The sequence below is a fragment of the Mauremys mutica genome, chromosome 11 (genome assembly GCF_020497125.1).
Source record: "Mauremys mutica isolate MM-2020 ecotype Southern chromosome 11, ASM2049712v1, whole genome shotgun sequence".
Classification (NCBI taxonomy): domain Eukaryota; kingdom Metazoa; phylum Chordata; order Testudines; family Geoemydidae; genus Mauremys; species Mauremys mutica.
The window spans coordinates 23,097,687-23,114,042 of NC_059082.1; the positions used below are offsets into that span (position 1 = coordinate 23,097,687).

Genomic DNA, 16,356 nt, shown 5'->3' on the forward strand with positions numbered 1-16,356 from the left:
TGCTTAGCATTGAGATCCACTGGTAACTCCTAGTGGAGTGGAATACCACAACCATCCCAAGTCCAAATGGCCTGATGTCTGTCCTCCAAAACTGCTAAAAGCCTTAGAGTAGAATTAAATGCAAGTATCAGTTATGCTTCTTACTCAAAGGAATAAGTTTCCTCTGCTTTGGAAAACTGTGCCTAAAAATTATGTATGTGTTGGGAGCAGGGGCTGGCTGCATTTTAACTACCGGTAATTAAATTATTGTAGATTAATTTTTTATTTAACTTTCTGATTAAAAGAAAAATCTGGAGGGTTAATAAAGGTCCATTGTAGATCTAAGGGAATTCAATAAACTTTTGAAACTAAAATGTTCAGAATGAGTTGTTCAAGATCTATTTTTGCTCATTAGAACAGCAGATTTCCTATGCATTCTAGATCTTGCTGATGAAAATATTCACTATTGTTGTTGTTGCCTCTTTGGCCCAAATAGTTTGCCAAAATGTAGGGCCTCAAGGTTTTTCCCACTAGGCTGAGAAAATGATGATACAAGTTAGGTATATTCATTGTGTAATCTTGATTATTTTAAAAAATATATATATACACAGAGTTCATTTTTTCTATTGTGTTCATGGAAACAGCCAGTTGTTTTCTTGGTCATAAATTCCCAAGTATGCCTCTCCAATGTGTTCTGTGCCCAAGAAACTCTGTCTCTGCTTCCTCTCAGGGTTATACTCACAGCTCCTTCTTCTAGCTTTCTGCATCCAACTCACACTGCTTACAGCTGTATCCAAGCTCCTGCAGTTTGCAACCAGGGAAACCTTTGTTAATTTACCTGGGTTAGCTCTGGCCTGCCATGTAGCCTGTTGCCAAGGGTAGTAGCTACCACTGTCCACAGCTGTTTTTACTAAATGAAAAGGCTTAATTTCCTCCCTCTCTTCGACCAGAAAAGAGTGACTGATACCTTGCTAAAGCCAATGGAAGTATGTGATTGTCTTTAGATCTATTACCCGCTTGGTGGCAGCCATTACCAACTTTAGTATAACATTATTATTACAGTCATATTACAGTAGGCCTTAGAGACCACTACCAAATCAGGGCTCTGTTGTGCTGGGCACATACAGGACAGTCTCTGTCCCAATAAGCTTACAGTCTAGAAGAGATACAACGCCACTTCCTGTAACACATAGGTATCCTTTGGAGGTGCCTACCCAAAACAAAGACGCTGCTTATTTTGCAAGATATGACGAGAACACAGCAAAAGGTGCAGGCTAGCTACCACAACTTCTGACCAGACCTAGACTCCAAAATGAATTTTGATGGTGAAAAAAGGGAGACAGATGTTTAAGTGTATGAAGAACACTGCAAGGGCAAAATTGGAAACACCTTTCCTTGGACTGCTGATGTTGATTACTGGATGGAAATTATGGATTCCTCCCTAAGCATTACACATATTGTCATCCTCCTTTTCCTAGTTTCCATGTCGATGACACTATTAACATGTGTTTGTGTCTTCCTTTGGTTACACATATCTTCTTGTAATTTACAGTTTGCATGATGAGGCATAAGAGAAAGACATGAATGATAAATAAAAAGAGCAATCTCCAGGCACAGACACACCTCTGAGCTCAAATGCTTTTAAGAGCTGAGTTGTATAACTCTTCTGGGGGTTTTAATCTGTTTTTAGTACACGTTCCCTGGCTCCCAGCCATAAACATCCCTGGCTCCCTGCCATAAACATCTGACGGATTTAGGTTTAAACAGACTTTTCAGATTAGGGGAATATTTTGAGTATAAACACCTAATTTTAAGAGATAATGACAGTGTTGTTTGTGTCAGTGCTGAGGTGACAACTAGTGAGGAATAATTGAATCTTGCCTCAATGTTTTACAAGATCCTACTGTCAGATGAAGATGGCATTGAAGAAGCCAAGGACATTCCAAAGCCCAATTCCCTTCTCCCTTGAAAACTAACTGTATGCACCAAAGCTGGCAACAAAGACTTAGCCTGGGGTAAAACCTGAGCCCTGTGCCTGTTTTTAAACTGTCTGTATGCCTGTGGCCTCTCTTTTCTTGTGCACCAAGGGTCTGACCTCACAGTCCATCGAGGTCAATGGAAATCTTTTCATTGATTTCAATGGACATTGGATCAGGCCACAAGTGAACTCCCTCTCCTGTAATATCCTTGAACCTTGCTGGGTTTTTTTCTAGCTGGCATCCCTGATCCCACCTCCAGTGTTATCTGAACCTTCTGTTTTGAATAGGAACATGCAAAATAAGATCTCCCTGTGCCTATGTAAGGAGTGCAGAGTGAGGTCTAGTACAGGCATGCAAGGAGGAAAGACGGTTGCTTGTCCTGACTGTATAATGGAACATTCTGAAACTTTTTATCCTTCATCCTGTGGGCTTTCACCAGCGTAGTTCCTGTCCTGAGCAGATTTCTTATCTTGTTTATTCACTTTGGGACTCCAGTGATCTGGAGCAGTTGTGTAACTGGAGAAATCAGTCCTGCCTGTAATTCAAAACCACCTTTCCAAAGTGCATAATCTTCTTAGGACAAGAGTTTAAATCTCACAAAGCCAGCAGAGACTTTTCTTACTTTAGGCCTTAAAGACTAACAGATTTATTTGGGCATACGCTTTTGTGGGTAAAAACCTCACTTAGCTTATGCCCAAATAAATCTGTTAGTCTTTAAGGTGCTACCGGACTCCTTATTGTTTTTGTGGATACAGATTAACATGGCTCCCCCCTGATACTTGACTCTCTGGGGAAGGATTCTTAGGTGATTGAGGGTGTTGTGAGCCATGAGAAAATTTAATGAGCCACAGAAATTTGAAGTGGGGATTCCAGGTCAAAACTTTCAGTGGGGAACTACAATCTGCCTTCACTGCACGTAATTATTTATTAAGGGAACTAATTCAGTGTACTACTGAGGCTATCAAACTGTACAATGAAGCTGCTTGTACGCACAATACAGTCTAAGGACCAGGACAGCTGCTTGTGCATAGAAGATCTACTGTTAAACTGATGGGGCTTAGAATTGACAATGACTAATTTATTATACTAAGATTTTAATTGTCTCAAGTTTGGAATTGGTCAGCATCCCATAAACAACTGAAGATTTGAGGGAACAGAAATGGTCTCACCCCTACAACTCAAGATATTTTCCACTTTAAACACCCATTTCCTAACTTCACTGCATGAAAAATGCTAGGTTTCCAAAATGCATATTTATAGTGAATGATTATTTGTTACTGTAGAACTCACAATCCTTTCAAGAATTTTCCTAATTTCTTTAAAGCCTAAAAAAAAACATTTAAACAAGTACATAAACAGATAAATGGCCTCTCTCATTGGCTGATCTAAGTTAATGACAGCTCGTCTTCACGATAATGAGCGTAATTTTGCACTTTGTGTACCTTTTATGTTTGTCAATGAAACTTGGTCTGGCAGAACTGTCTTATTTTGCTTGAAGATATGTTGTGTCTGCCCTCTGCTGGCAAAACTACATATTGCAGTAGCACTGGCGCTTCCAAGTTTGGTTTTCATGGAGCTCTATTTCTAAATGCTTTCAAGCTTCAAAAACAGGAAATGTTCATTACTTTCCAGTGTGAACCACAGAGCTCATTTTCTATTTTCAGTAACTGCTAAGAATATGAGCAACTTTCTCCAATCCTCATTAATCCACTAGACTACACAATCCTTGTTTATTATAAACAGTAAAGAAATGTATGGTACGGTGATTAAATTAGCTACAAGGAGGTCTCTGCCATTGTTTCCTGAATGAAAAATATTTTTAGAAGGAAATATAATTTTTAATAGGGCTACAGAGTTCCAAGTGTCTTCCTTATTCATAATATTATTTCTTTGTATTTCTGTAGCGCTAGGAGTCCTAACATGGGCCAAGACCCCATTGTGTTAGGTGCATAAAGAGAATAAAAAGATGGTCCCTATAGATATGAAAAATGTCAAGAACTTTAAACTTAGTTTCCTGTGTTTTGTTCAAACAGGAAAGCTGTTGAATTTTCCTACATTTTCAGAATGCATTTCTGCATAGGTGGAGCAAACCTTTAAATGATTTTTGCATGTGAAGTTAGAGGGCCAGGTCTTGGTCCAAATGAAGCATATGACTAAACTCATCCACTTCAGTGGGTCCTGGATTTGGCCCAGAGGGTGAGGGTTAAGATAAGGGGAGCTATGGGTAGAGGCAGGGGAGTTCCCTTTCCATCCCTAGCTTGGGGGAGCAGCGCTTCCTTCCCCACAGCTCCCCCTTGACTATGGGGAGTGCACCTACTCCTGTTCCAATCTACTTTAACCACTGCCAGAGGGGTTAAGGATTGTAAAAGAATAAAGTTGGGAGACAGAATGGCTCAGGTAATCAGACTAGGAAATTTTTGCCTCAAGCTCAGGCCTTTTCTACATTAGAAAGGGTTTGTTGCTACAGCTATACTGGCAACTCTTCCCCCTTCCCCTCCCCCGAAGAGGCAGTTTATACCAGCTTAAATCAGTTCTCTAAGCAGAGTAAGCTCTATTGGCCAAAGGACTTTTTTGATGGTAAAGCTGTGTCTACATTAGGCTTTTGCTGGCATAGCTATGTTGGTCAGGGATTGGGGAAGAGGAGGAAAAAAATCACATCCCCAACCAATATTGCTATGCCGGCAAAACTTTTATGTGTAGACCAGGTGTCATATATAGCTCAGGTCAGTTGTTCCCATGTGCTGCCTGTTTGGTGGTCTGTGAAGTGGGCTAATGGTATTGCTTGCTAGGGAAGGCAACCTCCCTCCCCTGTGGTTGGAATTAATACTAATTAGCACCCTATTTGCAGTCTGGGCAGAAAGATCAAGGTATGAATGAGCCGGGGGGCTCTCACGCCTAGATGTGACCCTTTAAGGATGTGGCTGAAGTGATGACTTCATTGCAGAGTTAGCCTGAGTGATCTGGCTCCCAGGTTAGCCTCGCTCAGGTGAGAACATCATTGCAAGGCCATATCAGCATTACTGTGCCCTCACTGTGTATGTCTATACTGCAGCTTGGAGGTGTGATTCCCGGCCCATGTACACAGATTCACACTAACTCTGCTCAAGCTAGCACTCTAAATATAGTAGTGTGGATGTGATGTAGCCTCACCCACAAAATGGGTGGGTTCCAGTCTGAGTTAAAGCAAAGCCCAGGCTCAGGCTCCAATCCCTAGCCAGGTAAACTACCTTGGGTGTAAAATACCTTCAAATCTGGGGAAAAGGTTTGTGTGTGTGGATGGCAGGGGGGTTGGGCTAAAACAAGGGAAAGAGCCCTAGTTAATTCTACAGTAAAGACAATGGCAAGGTAGTGTCAGGAAACTGCATTGTCACTGCCCATAGTGTTCCAGTTCTGTGGAGATAGGGCCTTTATCGCCTGGCCTTTCAAGCTGGCACCTTCCATAGCACTATCTTCATCTTAATATTAAATAAATCAAGTTTGGCTTCTTGGTATTGCCAGAGCAATATCCCAGATGCCGCAGGATGGTCATTTCTGTAGAAATAAGATTGGGAACGCTCCTTTTCTAATCTGGTTTGAGTTACTACTTGACTTGCGTTAGCCATTCCATAGGTGGTGTGCACACTGAGGGGAGTTAACCCTGGGTGGAATATGGGGGTAATAGAAGGTGGATCAGAATGGAGAGGGAAAAAATAAACAAAAACACACAACCCACAACCTTCTTCTGTTCCCACTACAACTTCCCAGGTCCCCTGCACTCGGATCCTATGCATCACTCTTAGTTCTTTATAGCCACTTCCTCTATGCTCCCTGTAAGGGAGTGGACTCACCCCTGCGGCACCTCCTGCTGGTCATCTCAGCAAATTAGCTCTTCCAGTATCCTGGAACACCCCCTGCAGGCTGGTGATCCGCCTTACCGCTGGCCCCCACATCCCTCCAGACCCTGTGCCCTGTTATCTGGGGCACTACTCCGTGGCAGTAACCCCTCAGTCTTAGGGCCTCCCCTCCCCAGGGAACCCCCACCCACTATCCCCACCTCACTATACAGCTACTGCCAGTCATTGTCTAGCCCCTGGGCCCTGGGGCAGACTGCAGTATCAGCCTACTCATCACTGGGAAGGTTGGGTTTGGACCTGCTGCCTTTGCCTACCCCTGGACTGCCCTCTGTAACCCCCAGTACCCATTAGCCCAATGCTAGGCCGCAGCCTGGGGCTTTCCAGGCTGGAGCTCCCTGGCTCCTCTGCCTTTCCCCAGCCCTGCTTTACTCAGGTAGCCTGTCTCTAGCTCCCTGCAGCCAGGCCCATCACGCACGCACGCGAGAGAGAGAGAGAGAGAGAGAGAGAGAGAGAGAGAGAGAGAGAGAGAGAGAGAGAGAGAGAGAGACTGTGTGTCTGCCCCTGGCTTCCCTGCCTTTATAGGGCCAGCTGAGTCTGTTTGGGGTGTGGCCACAGCTAAGGCTGCCTCCCAATCAGCCCAGCCTAAGGCTCCCAGCCCCAGCCCTCTCCAAGGGCTAGCTTTTAACCCTTTCAGGCTAGGAGCGGGTGACCATCCCGCTACACACCTTGCTACACTCCCCTTATTCTATGTCCCCTCTATACTCCGGGGGGTTCCTGCCCCAACAATGTGTGTCTTTCCCCCCTCTCTATTTCTCTTTCTAGTGACTACTCCAAAGCTCCCGATTCTGTGAAGCCCACTCCAGCCCCTGCCTGGTTTCTGCCTTTCCACCTTTTTTCCTAGCGCCCACTCCATGCATCCAGCCTCTGGCTCCAGCTGGCAGCCAGAGTCAGGTGGTCAGTTTATATTTCTAACAAATTGCTCTTTGCACATAGTATTAAGAGCAGAGGCTGGGCTTGTGCTAACACACTTTGCAATGTGTAACTGACTCAGGGGGAGCTGGAACAATTTGGATAGTTGGGGGTGGGGGGAAGTGGGCTGAGAGCCATTGAACTAAACTGTAACCCCTGTATATGATGGAAACCATTTCAAGCCCAGGGGTGAGGCACTCCTAGTGCCAGCACCTATGAACTGACTTCTCTTATGAACTCTGGGTGGTACATTTCAAGGAACCAGGCAGCTTATTCTCCTGGCTGCCTCAAAGCAGAGGCCTGGATTGTGGCATAGAGCCATGTCCCACATTGGAGATGTGCAGAGGCACATCACTTCAGGAGACCTGGGGGCCACAATACCTCCCAAAGATTCAGGGACCTTAAGAAAGGGTGCAGCCTCCACATCCCCTCTGGCTGGCCAGCTCTCCTGGATGAGGTGAAGGAAAGTGGGGCTATAGCCTTTCTCCTACCTCTCCTTGCTTCTCCGCCCATAGCAGCACTTCACTAGCATTTACAGGCATGTTCATTAACTTGAGGTAATTGTTAATCAATTACCTCAAGTTACAACACAGCCAAAAGCTGTAATCTAAACAGAATCCAAGTGTTTATCATTTGGACATAACCGGTGCCTTATTCCAACTGCTCTCCTTCACAATCCGATCAAGCTACAAGCAACAAATCTGGCCTATCTTCTTTAGAAGACGAGTAGTTTAGATTGGTAGGTCTTAATTTGACTGTGAGAGCTTCGGTCCAGGAGAATGTGTAAGGTTTTCCCTCAGCTGCTGGAGCAGCGTGCATTTATTCAGATATGGAATTTCTATAACTCTTCAATCAGTCACATAGGAAAGGCTGCCATTTTAAATCAAAACCCTAAGGGTGGACAAAATCATAGCATAGGGAAACACGAGCTTTATTGCAATGGATATTGACTATAACTCATTAAGATGTTAAGATATTGACATTCCACTTGAGGAGAGAAATGTCTGATAGTGACTGTGCATAACTGTGTTAAACACATTATAATGAGTTACAAACAATGTCTGTGGTCTAACGATGTGATTAAAGCAGTATCCTTTGATGTATGTCACTGACTTGATTAAACACCATGCCAAGATTGAACCTTCATGTATTGTCGGGGAGCATCAGGTAACCTGAGTAAATCACTAATCTCATCCCTGCATCACTGGGGATATTCACAATAAATTCACTCTGAGAACAGGCTCATTCTGGGCTAGGGGTTTGGTGGTTCTGACCACAGGGAGTTAAGTTAATTATTTCTGATTAAATCACTGTGCTTGTTGAATGTTTGGAAAAATTCTTACCGCCATGTTCCCGAGTATGATACCAAAAATCAAACACAGGAAAAGACATTAGAGATGTAAAAGCTTCTATTAAATTGTAGTTTTTCCAGGTGGACCGAAAAACTACTCTACAGAATTCCATTTCAGAGTTCTTACCACCTTAATCTTGCGAGCTAAGTGAAGTCAGAACTGGGGAGTACTTGAAGAGAGACTTTCAAGAAAATTTATTGAGTTTGCATCCCTCCTGGAGGCAGTAGCAAGCCAGTGCCCTGCTATGGTCATTATACGTCCCTGCAGCACTGGAGGTGCCCTCTTTGAATGAGACCAAACACAGAAATGTTGACTGTTTTTGATCATTGCAATTCACTGTGGCATTTTCCCTCAATATTGTATGTGTTAGGGTTGGTGTCCTGCTGGGTAAGTTACAATTTGGTCAATTACAGATCTCTCTGGGTATGTCTACACTATGAAATTAGGTCGAATTTATAGAAGTTGATTTATACACTCGATTGTGTGTGTCCCCATTAAGACTATTAAGTTGGCGGAGTATGTCCACAGTACCGAGCCTAGTGTCGACTTTTGTAGCATTGCACTGTGGGCAGGGCCGGCTCTAACATTTTTGCCGCCCCAAGCGAAAACAAAGAGCGCCGCCCCCCCCGAGCGTCACGCCGCCCCGCCCCCCAGAGCGTCGCGCCGCCCAAGTCCCCGCCCCCCTGAGCGTCGCATTGTTGCAGGTAGTTCTGGGTAAATGTTGTCAGCTTTCCCCCCCGTGAAAGCAACAGCAATAAATCATTTCTCGCCTTTTTTCTTGGGTTAGCCGTGCAGATGACATACCACGACAAGCATGGAGCCCACTCAGCTCACCGTCACCGTACGTCTCCTGGGTGCTGCCAGATGTGGTACTGCATTGCTACACAGCAGCAGCTCATTACCTTTTGGCAACAGACGGTGCACTGGTAGCCATCATCGTCATCTCTTGGGTGCTCTTTTAGCCAACCTCGGTGAGGTCGGTCAGGGGTGCCTGGGCAGACATGTATGCTCCTGGCCAGCCTCGGTGAGGTCGGTCGGGGGCACCTGAACATAAATGGGAGACGATGATGACCAGCAGTCGTACTGCACCGTCTTCTGTCAAGCAGCCAGGAGACGACAATGGCTAGCAGTCGTACTGCACCGTCTGCTGCCAGCCTAAGATGTATAAGAGAGATGGAGTGGATCAAAACAATGAGACCAGATTTGTTTTGTATTCATTTTTATTCATTTGCTCCCCCCCAGCTCCATCCATGAATAGTGGGGGAGGGATAGCTCAGTGGTTTGAGCATTGGCCTGCTAAACCCAGGGGTTTGAGTTAAATCCTTGAGGGGGCCATTCTGTGTGACAACCCTGTAAGCCATGTCATCAGTCGCCCTTCCCTCCGTCAGAGCAACAGCAGACATCTCTTTTCAGTGCAGACGCCACAGCATGGCAAGCATGGATCCTACTCAGATCACTGCCGCAATTATGAGCACTGTAAACACCACGCACATTATCCTACAGTATATGCAGAATCAGAACCTGCAAAAGCAAAACCAGGCAAGGAGGCGACGGCAGCGCGGTGACAAGAGTGATGAGGACATGGACATAGACTTCTCTCAAAGTATGGGCCCTGACAATGTGCACATCATGGTGTTAATGGGGCAGGTTTATGCTGTGGAACGCTGATTCTGGGCCCGGGAAACAAGCACAGACTGGTGGGACTGCATAGTGTTGCATGTCTGGGACGATTCCCAGTGGCTGTGAAACTTTCGCATGCGTAAGGGCACTTTCATGGAACTTTGTGACTTGCTTTCCCCTGCCTTGAAGTGCCAGAATACCAAAATGAGAGCAGCCCTCACAGTTCACAAGCGAGTGGCGATAGCTCTGTGGAAGCTTGCAACGCAAGACAGCTACCGGTCAGTCGGGCATCAATTTGGAGTGGGCAAATCTACTGTGGGGGCTGCTGTGATCCAAGTAGCCAATGAAATCAAAGAGCTGCTGATATCAAGGGTAGTGGCTCTGGGAAATGTGCAGGCCATAGTGGATGGCTTTGCTGCAATGGGATTCCCTAACTGTGGTGGAGCGATAGATGGAACCCATATTCCTATCTTGGCACTGGAGCACCAAGCCAGCGAGTACATAAACCACAAGGGGTACTTTTCAATGGTGCTGCAAGCACTGGTGGATCACAAGGGACATTTCACCAACATCAATGTGGGATGGCCAGGAAAGGTACATGACGCTCGAATCTTCAGGAACTCTGATCTGTTTCAAAAGCTGCAGGAAGGGACTTTCTTCCCAGACCAGAAAATAACCATTGGGGATGTTGAAATGCCTATAGTTATCCTTGGGGCCCAGCCTACCCCTTAATGCCATGGCTCATGAAGCCATACACAGGCAGCCTGGACAATAGTCAGGAGCTGTTCAACTATAGGCTGAGCAAGTGCAGAATGGTGGTAAAATGTGCATTTGGATGTTTAAAAGCTCGCTGGCGCAGTTTACTGACTCGGATAGACCTCAGCGAAACCAATATTCCCACTGTTATTATTGCTTGCTCTGCGCTCCACAATATCTGTGAGAGTAAGGTGGAGACATTTATGGCAGGATGGGCGGTTGAGGCAAATCGCCTGGCCACTGATTACGCGCAGCCAGACACCAGGGCGGTTAGCAGAGTACAGAAGGGCGCAGTGCGCGTCAGAGAAGCTTTAAAAACCAGTTTCATGACTGGCCAGGCTATGGTGTGAAAGTTCTGTTTGTTTATCCTTGATGAACCCACCTCCCCTTGGTTCACTCTACTTCCCTGTAAGCCAACCGCCCTCCCCTCCCCTCCCCTCCCCCCTTTGATCTCCGCTTGCAGAGGCAATAAAGTCATTGTTGCTTCACATTCATGCATTCTTTATTATTTCATCACACAAATAGGGGGATAACTGCCAAGGTAGCCCAGGAGGGGTGGGGGAGGAGGGAAGGACAAGGCCACACTACACTTTAAAACTTATTGAATTCCAGCTTTCTATTGCTTGGGCAGTCCTCTGGGGTGGAGTGGTTGGGTGCCCAGAGGCCCCCCCCACCGCATTCTTGAGCGTCTGGGTGAGGAGGCTATGGAACTTGGAGAGTAGGGCGGTTGGTTACACTGGGGCTGTAGCAGCGGTCTGTGCTCAAGCTGCCTTTCCTGAACCTCAACCATACGCCGGAGCATATCAGTTTTTTCCTCCAGTAGCCTCAGCATTGCCTCTTGCCTTCTGTCACCAAGCTGACGCCACCTATCATCTTTAGCCCGCCACTTATTACTTTCAGCCTGCCAACTGTCCTCGTGTTCATATTGTGCTTTCCTGGACTCTGACATTGTCTGCCTCCACACATTCTGCTGGGCTCTTTCAGTGTGGGAGGACTGCATGAACTCAGAGAACATTTCATCCTGAGTGCGTTTTTTCACCTTCTAATCTTCGCTAGCCTCTGGGAAGGAGAAGATAGTGTGAGCATTGAAACATTTGCAGCTGGTAGAGGAAAAAAAAGGGAGAGTAGTAGTTAAAAAGACACACTTTAGAGAACAATGGGTAGACTCTTTCACGGTAAACCTTGCTTTTAACATTACATAGCACATGTGCTTTCGGTACCAATTGCATTTTGACTCTTATTGACGGTATGCCAGTTTGGTGTGAGAGATCTTTCAGAATTCGGCTTGCAGGCAGCCGTGGTAAGACACAGTCTTTTGGCTTCTTTAACCTTCATAACATGTGGGAATGGTTTCAAACAGCAGCAGCACCCTCATTTCCCATACCAAGCAGCCGTTGGGTTGGCCATTTAAAATGGGTTGGCCATTTAAAAGGAGGAGAGGCAGCAGTTTTTGGGTTAACGTGCAGCACAATCCCAACTACCCCCCGCCCCCGCAATTCTCTGGGATGATAGCTTCACCTCTTCCCCCACCGCATGGCTAACAGCAGGGAACATTTCTGTTCAGCCACAGGCAAACAGCCCAACAGGAATGGGCACCTCTGAATGTCCCCTTAATAAAATCACCCTATTTCAACCAGGTGACCAGGAATGATATCACTCTCCTGAGGATAACACATAAAGAACGGATGTTGTTTGAATGCCAGCAAACACTGGGACCATACGCTGCCATGCTTTGTTATGCAATGATTCCCGACTACGTGCTACTGGCCTGGCGTGGTAAAGTGTCCTACCATGGAGGACGGAATAAGGCTGCCCTCCCCAGAAACCTTTTGCAAAGACTTTGGAAGTACATCCAGGAGAGCTTTATGGAGATGTCCCTGGAGGATTTCCGCTCCATCCCCAGACACGTTAGCAGACTTTTCCAGTAGCTGTACTGGCCATGAATGCCAGGGCAAATTAATAATTAAACACACTTATTTTGTAAATATTATACATGGTTTAAAAGATACACTCACCAGAGGTCCCTTCTCCACCTGACGGGTCCGGGAGGCAGCCTTGGGTGGGTTCGGGGGGTACTGACTCCAGGTCCAGGGTGATAAACAGTTCCTGGTTGTCGGGGAAAACGTTTTCTCTGCTTCCTTGCTATGAGTTATCATCTTCCTCGTCCCCAAAACCCACATCCCTGTTGCATGCTACTCCATTGATGGAGTCAAAGCACAGGGTTGGAGTAGTGGTGGCTGCACCACCTAGAATGGCATGCAGCTCATCATAGAGGTGGCATGTCTGGGGCTCTGACCTGGAACGGCCATTTGCCTCTCTGTTTTTTTGGTAGGCTTGCCTCAGCAACTTAAGTTTCACGTGGCACTGCTGCGGGTCCCTGTTTGGGCATTTTGCATTTTTGAATGGAGTTCTGATAGCTCAGATTCGTCTCCCCATACAGTGATAAGATCCCGTACCTCCCGTTCGGTCCATGCTGGTGCTCTTTTGTGATTCTGGGACTCCATCACGGTCATTTCTGCTGGTGAGATCTGCACTCACCTGCAGATCGTCATACTGGCCACACTGGAAATGAGATTCAAAAGTTTGCGGGCCTTTTCCTGTCTTCCTGGCCAGTGCATCTGAGTTGAGAGCTCTGTACAGAGCGGTCACAATGGAGCACTCTGGGATAGCTCCCGAAGGCCAATACTGTCAAATTGCAACCACACTACCCCAAATTTGACTCGGCAAGGTCAATTTCAGCGCTAATCCCCTCATCGGGGGAGGAGAACAGAAATAGATTTTAACAGCCCTTTAAGTAAAAAATAACGGCTTTGTCGTGTGGACGGGTGCAGGGTTTAATCGATCTAATGCTGCTAAATTCGACCTAAACTCGTAGTGTAGACCAGGGCTCCATCTTAAATTCTGCCTATGTTTTCAGATTAGCAAAGTATTTTTCCTCTCTTTATTCTGAAGAGGGGATCAACCTTACAAGCCCTTTCTCATCCAAATCACCCTCACCCATGCAAGCAGTCCTGCTGAAGTCAATGGGACTACTTTCATGAGTAAGGACTACTCATGTGGTGAAGGTTTTGCAGGATCAGGCCTCAATCAAACAGCATTGCTGTGTGCTAATAGTCAGCATGGATCACTTGTATCATTATTTTGTTTCTATGTAAGCATTGCAGTGATTCTTCTGGGATGAAATTACTCTAACTATAAATCAGAATCACTCTTCTAAGGTCATCTCAAATGAGCATTAGCACCAAAACAACACTGACAAGTAAGCCCTGCATGTAGCTCAGTGAAATTGTCTTTTTCTGACCGGAGGGCCATCTTATATAAAATAATTTTTCCTGTATACATATAATTGCAGCCTATATTACAGATGTATGGGTATGATTTTGCAGTCCTGACCCAGCCAGTGACTATCTCTAAATGATGACAATGGGCGTTTTGGCTGCGTACGGATGTGTGTCTCTCTCTCAGCTATTTATACAACCCCCATTACTGTACTTTCTGAGTGCATCACAATCTTTAATCATTAATGCATTTATCTTCACAACAGCCCTGGGAGATAGGGAAGTGCTATTATCCCCACCTGAACTGAGGTGCCAAGAGACTAAATAATTTGCTCAAGGTCACAAAGGAAGTCTGTGGCAGAGCAGAGACTAAAACCTAGGTCTCCCAAGTCCCAGGCTAGCACCCTAACCACTGGACTAGCCTTCCTTTCCCACTAGACCAGCCTTCCTCTCTCAGGGATAGGTTCTTATTTGTTACCAATAATTGATTCAGAAAGCCCAGTAGCTCAGTATGATACTACTGGCACAGGGACTGATGGGGTACAATCATGTTCTCTCTAAAGAAATGAGAACATGAACAAGTGAACTCTGGGAGACCATCCCAAAGTGGGGGTATGGTAGGGCCTAGATCTGTGCAGCTGAAGGAAAACAGCACAAGAGAACAAGCTTAAGCAGAAAACCCTCTCTGAGCTGCCAGGTCAATTTGATCAAGGTTCTTGTGTCAGCAAGAGATCATTAAAAATACCCCCATTTTTCACTCACTGGCCACATTCCTTTTACATGGCTTAATTTCTTCAACAGCAGAAGGAATCCAGGAACATTTACACGTGCAAAATACTTTAACTAGCTTAGCTCTCCTGCTCTGGAGCATCCTGCTCTGGGTTCTAGATATTATTGCTTTGTGTTGCAGTAGTCCCTAGCAGCCTCACTCCTAGACCGGGTGCTAGGCACTCACAAACACATAGTCCTAAAGAAATTACAATTAAGTATCAATAAGCCTTTCTCTCTCCTGAATGTAAATAACCCTCCTTACTGGGCTTCAGGAATCTTACCTGATTCCTTTTCATCTGGGAGAGCATCTCTGAGCTGACTCTGAGATCTGCTGGTGGTTCCAACTCAGTCAAACACAAAACACACTGGGAGCTTCCCTTCAGGGCACCTTGTGGCTGGGATGCATCACAGCTGTGGGGTGGAACCATGATATCCATAGACCCCTTTGTAGGCAGTAAAAATACAAAGGAATGTAGTGGGGTGAAGAAAGGAGGATCAGAGAAGCAATGTTCCTCTCCCTGGCTTGTGTAAGCAGCTCTCCCCCTCCTCCTTGCTCTCCTCTTTTTCAATCTACTGTAACTACTGCTCACTGGGAAGGTTTTGCGAAGCTTTGTTTAGAGTATTTCCTTTTATTCATGGTGATAAAAGCAGTCATTCCCCCCTAGAGCGCTATAATAATTTAACAAAGCAAATGCCTTCCAGCTCCCCTTGCTTAAATTTAATTTGCATGTGCGCAATGTTCAAGCTGTAAGCTCATCTGGGATTCTGTGACATGCTGAATCTCCCTCCTCCCCCAGAAGGATGAATTTGTTTTAGAAATATGAAATCCACCAGCTTCCCCACCCCTCTGCCAAATTTATCAGGGTCCAGGGGGTATTTTAGGACCCACTTCTGTGTGCCTTAAAATCTACTCAAGATACAAAACCCTCCCTGGAGGACTGGACCCTATTTGGGAAATGAATTTGTAGAGGAGGGAATTAAAGCATAAAGCCCAGTAAGATTTCAAGAAAATCCACAAAATGAGATTCTCACCTGCATCCAGACTTCCCAAAGGGTCAACTCTCATGCTGTGATTTGGGTTCAAACCCAGAAAATATTTGTTGCATAAACTTGCTGACAGCATCACCGCCTTCTGTCAGCTGGGGGATACTAGTGTTAACAGTAACCTGAAGTAGCTCTCTGGTCTAGTAAACACTGGTCTTGTGGAGGGGGTGAACTCAAACTACATTGGACATACCACTCTCTGAATATTGAGAGTATCTCTGAATGGCTCACACCAGCCACCTTCCCAGCTGGGGGAGTTTGCTGTTTGATCCATGATGATTAGCCACACTGTCATCAGGAGTTCCCTATCTGGGCTCAGAGGTATTTAGAGGTCTAACTCCCATTGAAAGACAGGTAAATACCTTTGTGGAGCTAGGCTCTGGTCACTACTCAAGAAATCCCCTCAAAGGAGTGTCCACATTTGGAGAAGCAATTAACTTAGACACCCTCTCGGTGTGGAGCTCGTGGGGAGAGGATACTGGGAGTAACGATCTCCCTCAGCCTCATTGCACATTGTTATGTCTATAAGGAAGACAAAAAAGAAGAGAATAATTACTACACTGTAAAAAAATAAATTCACAGCAACCAGAACATCAAAGATGCCACTAATTTGGACAAATAAGGTTTCCTATAGGAAGAACTGTAAGCATTGTTGGTACTAATATGAAACAGTAAGAAACAGCATAATTTTAAAACATATTTTACAGTTTACAAATTATGGGGCCAATCCCAGAGTGCAGAAGCAATAAAAATCCTGTTGACTTTAGAGAGAGTT

At 45.5% G+C, this 16,356-nt stretch overlaps 1 long non-coding RNA gene across 1 annotated transcript; it reads right to left on the reverse strand.

Moving 5' to 3' along the window:
- Nucleotides 1–3,405: 3,405 nt before the first annotated feature.
- LOC123343638 lies at nucleotides 3,406–15,718 on the reverse strand. The gene is made up of 3 exons (XR_006572299.1): nucleotides 15,570–15,718; nucleotides 14,819–14,980; nucleotides 3,406–3,557 (listed from the first exon to the last, which is right to left on the reverse strand). It is a non-coding gene; the product is annotated as an uncharacterized LOC123343638 (long non-coding RNA).
- Nucleotides 15,719–16,356: the final 638 nt, after the last annotated feature.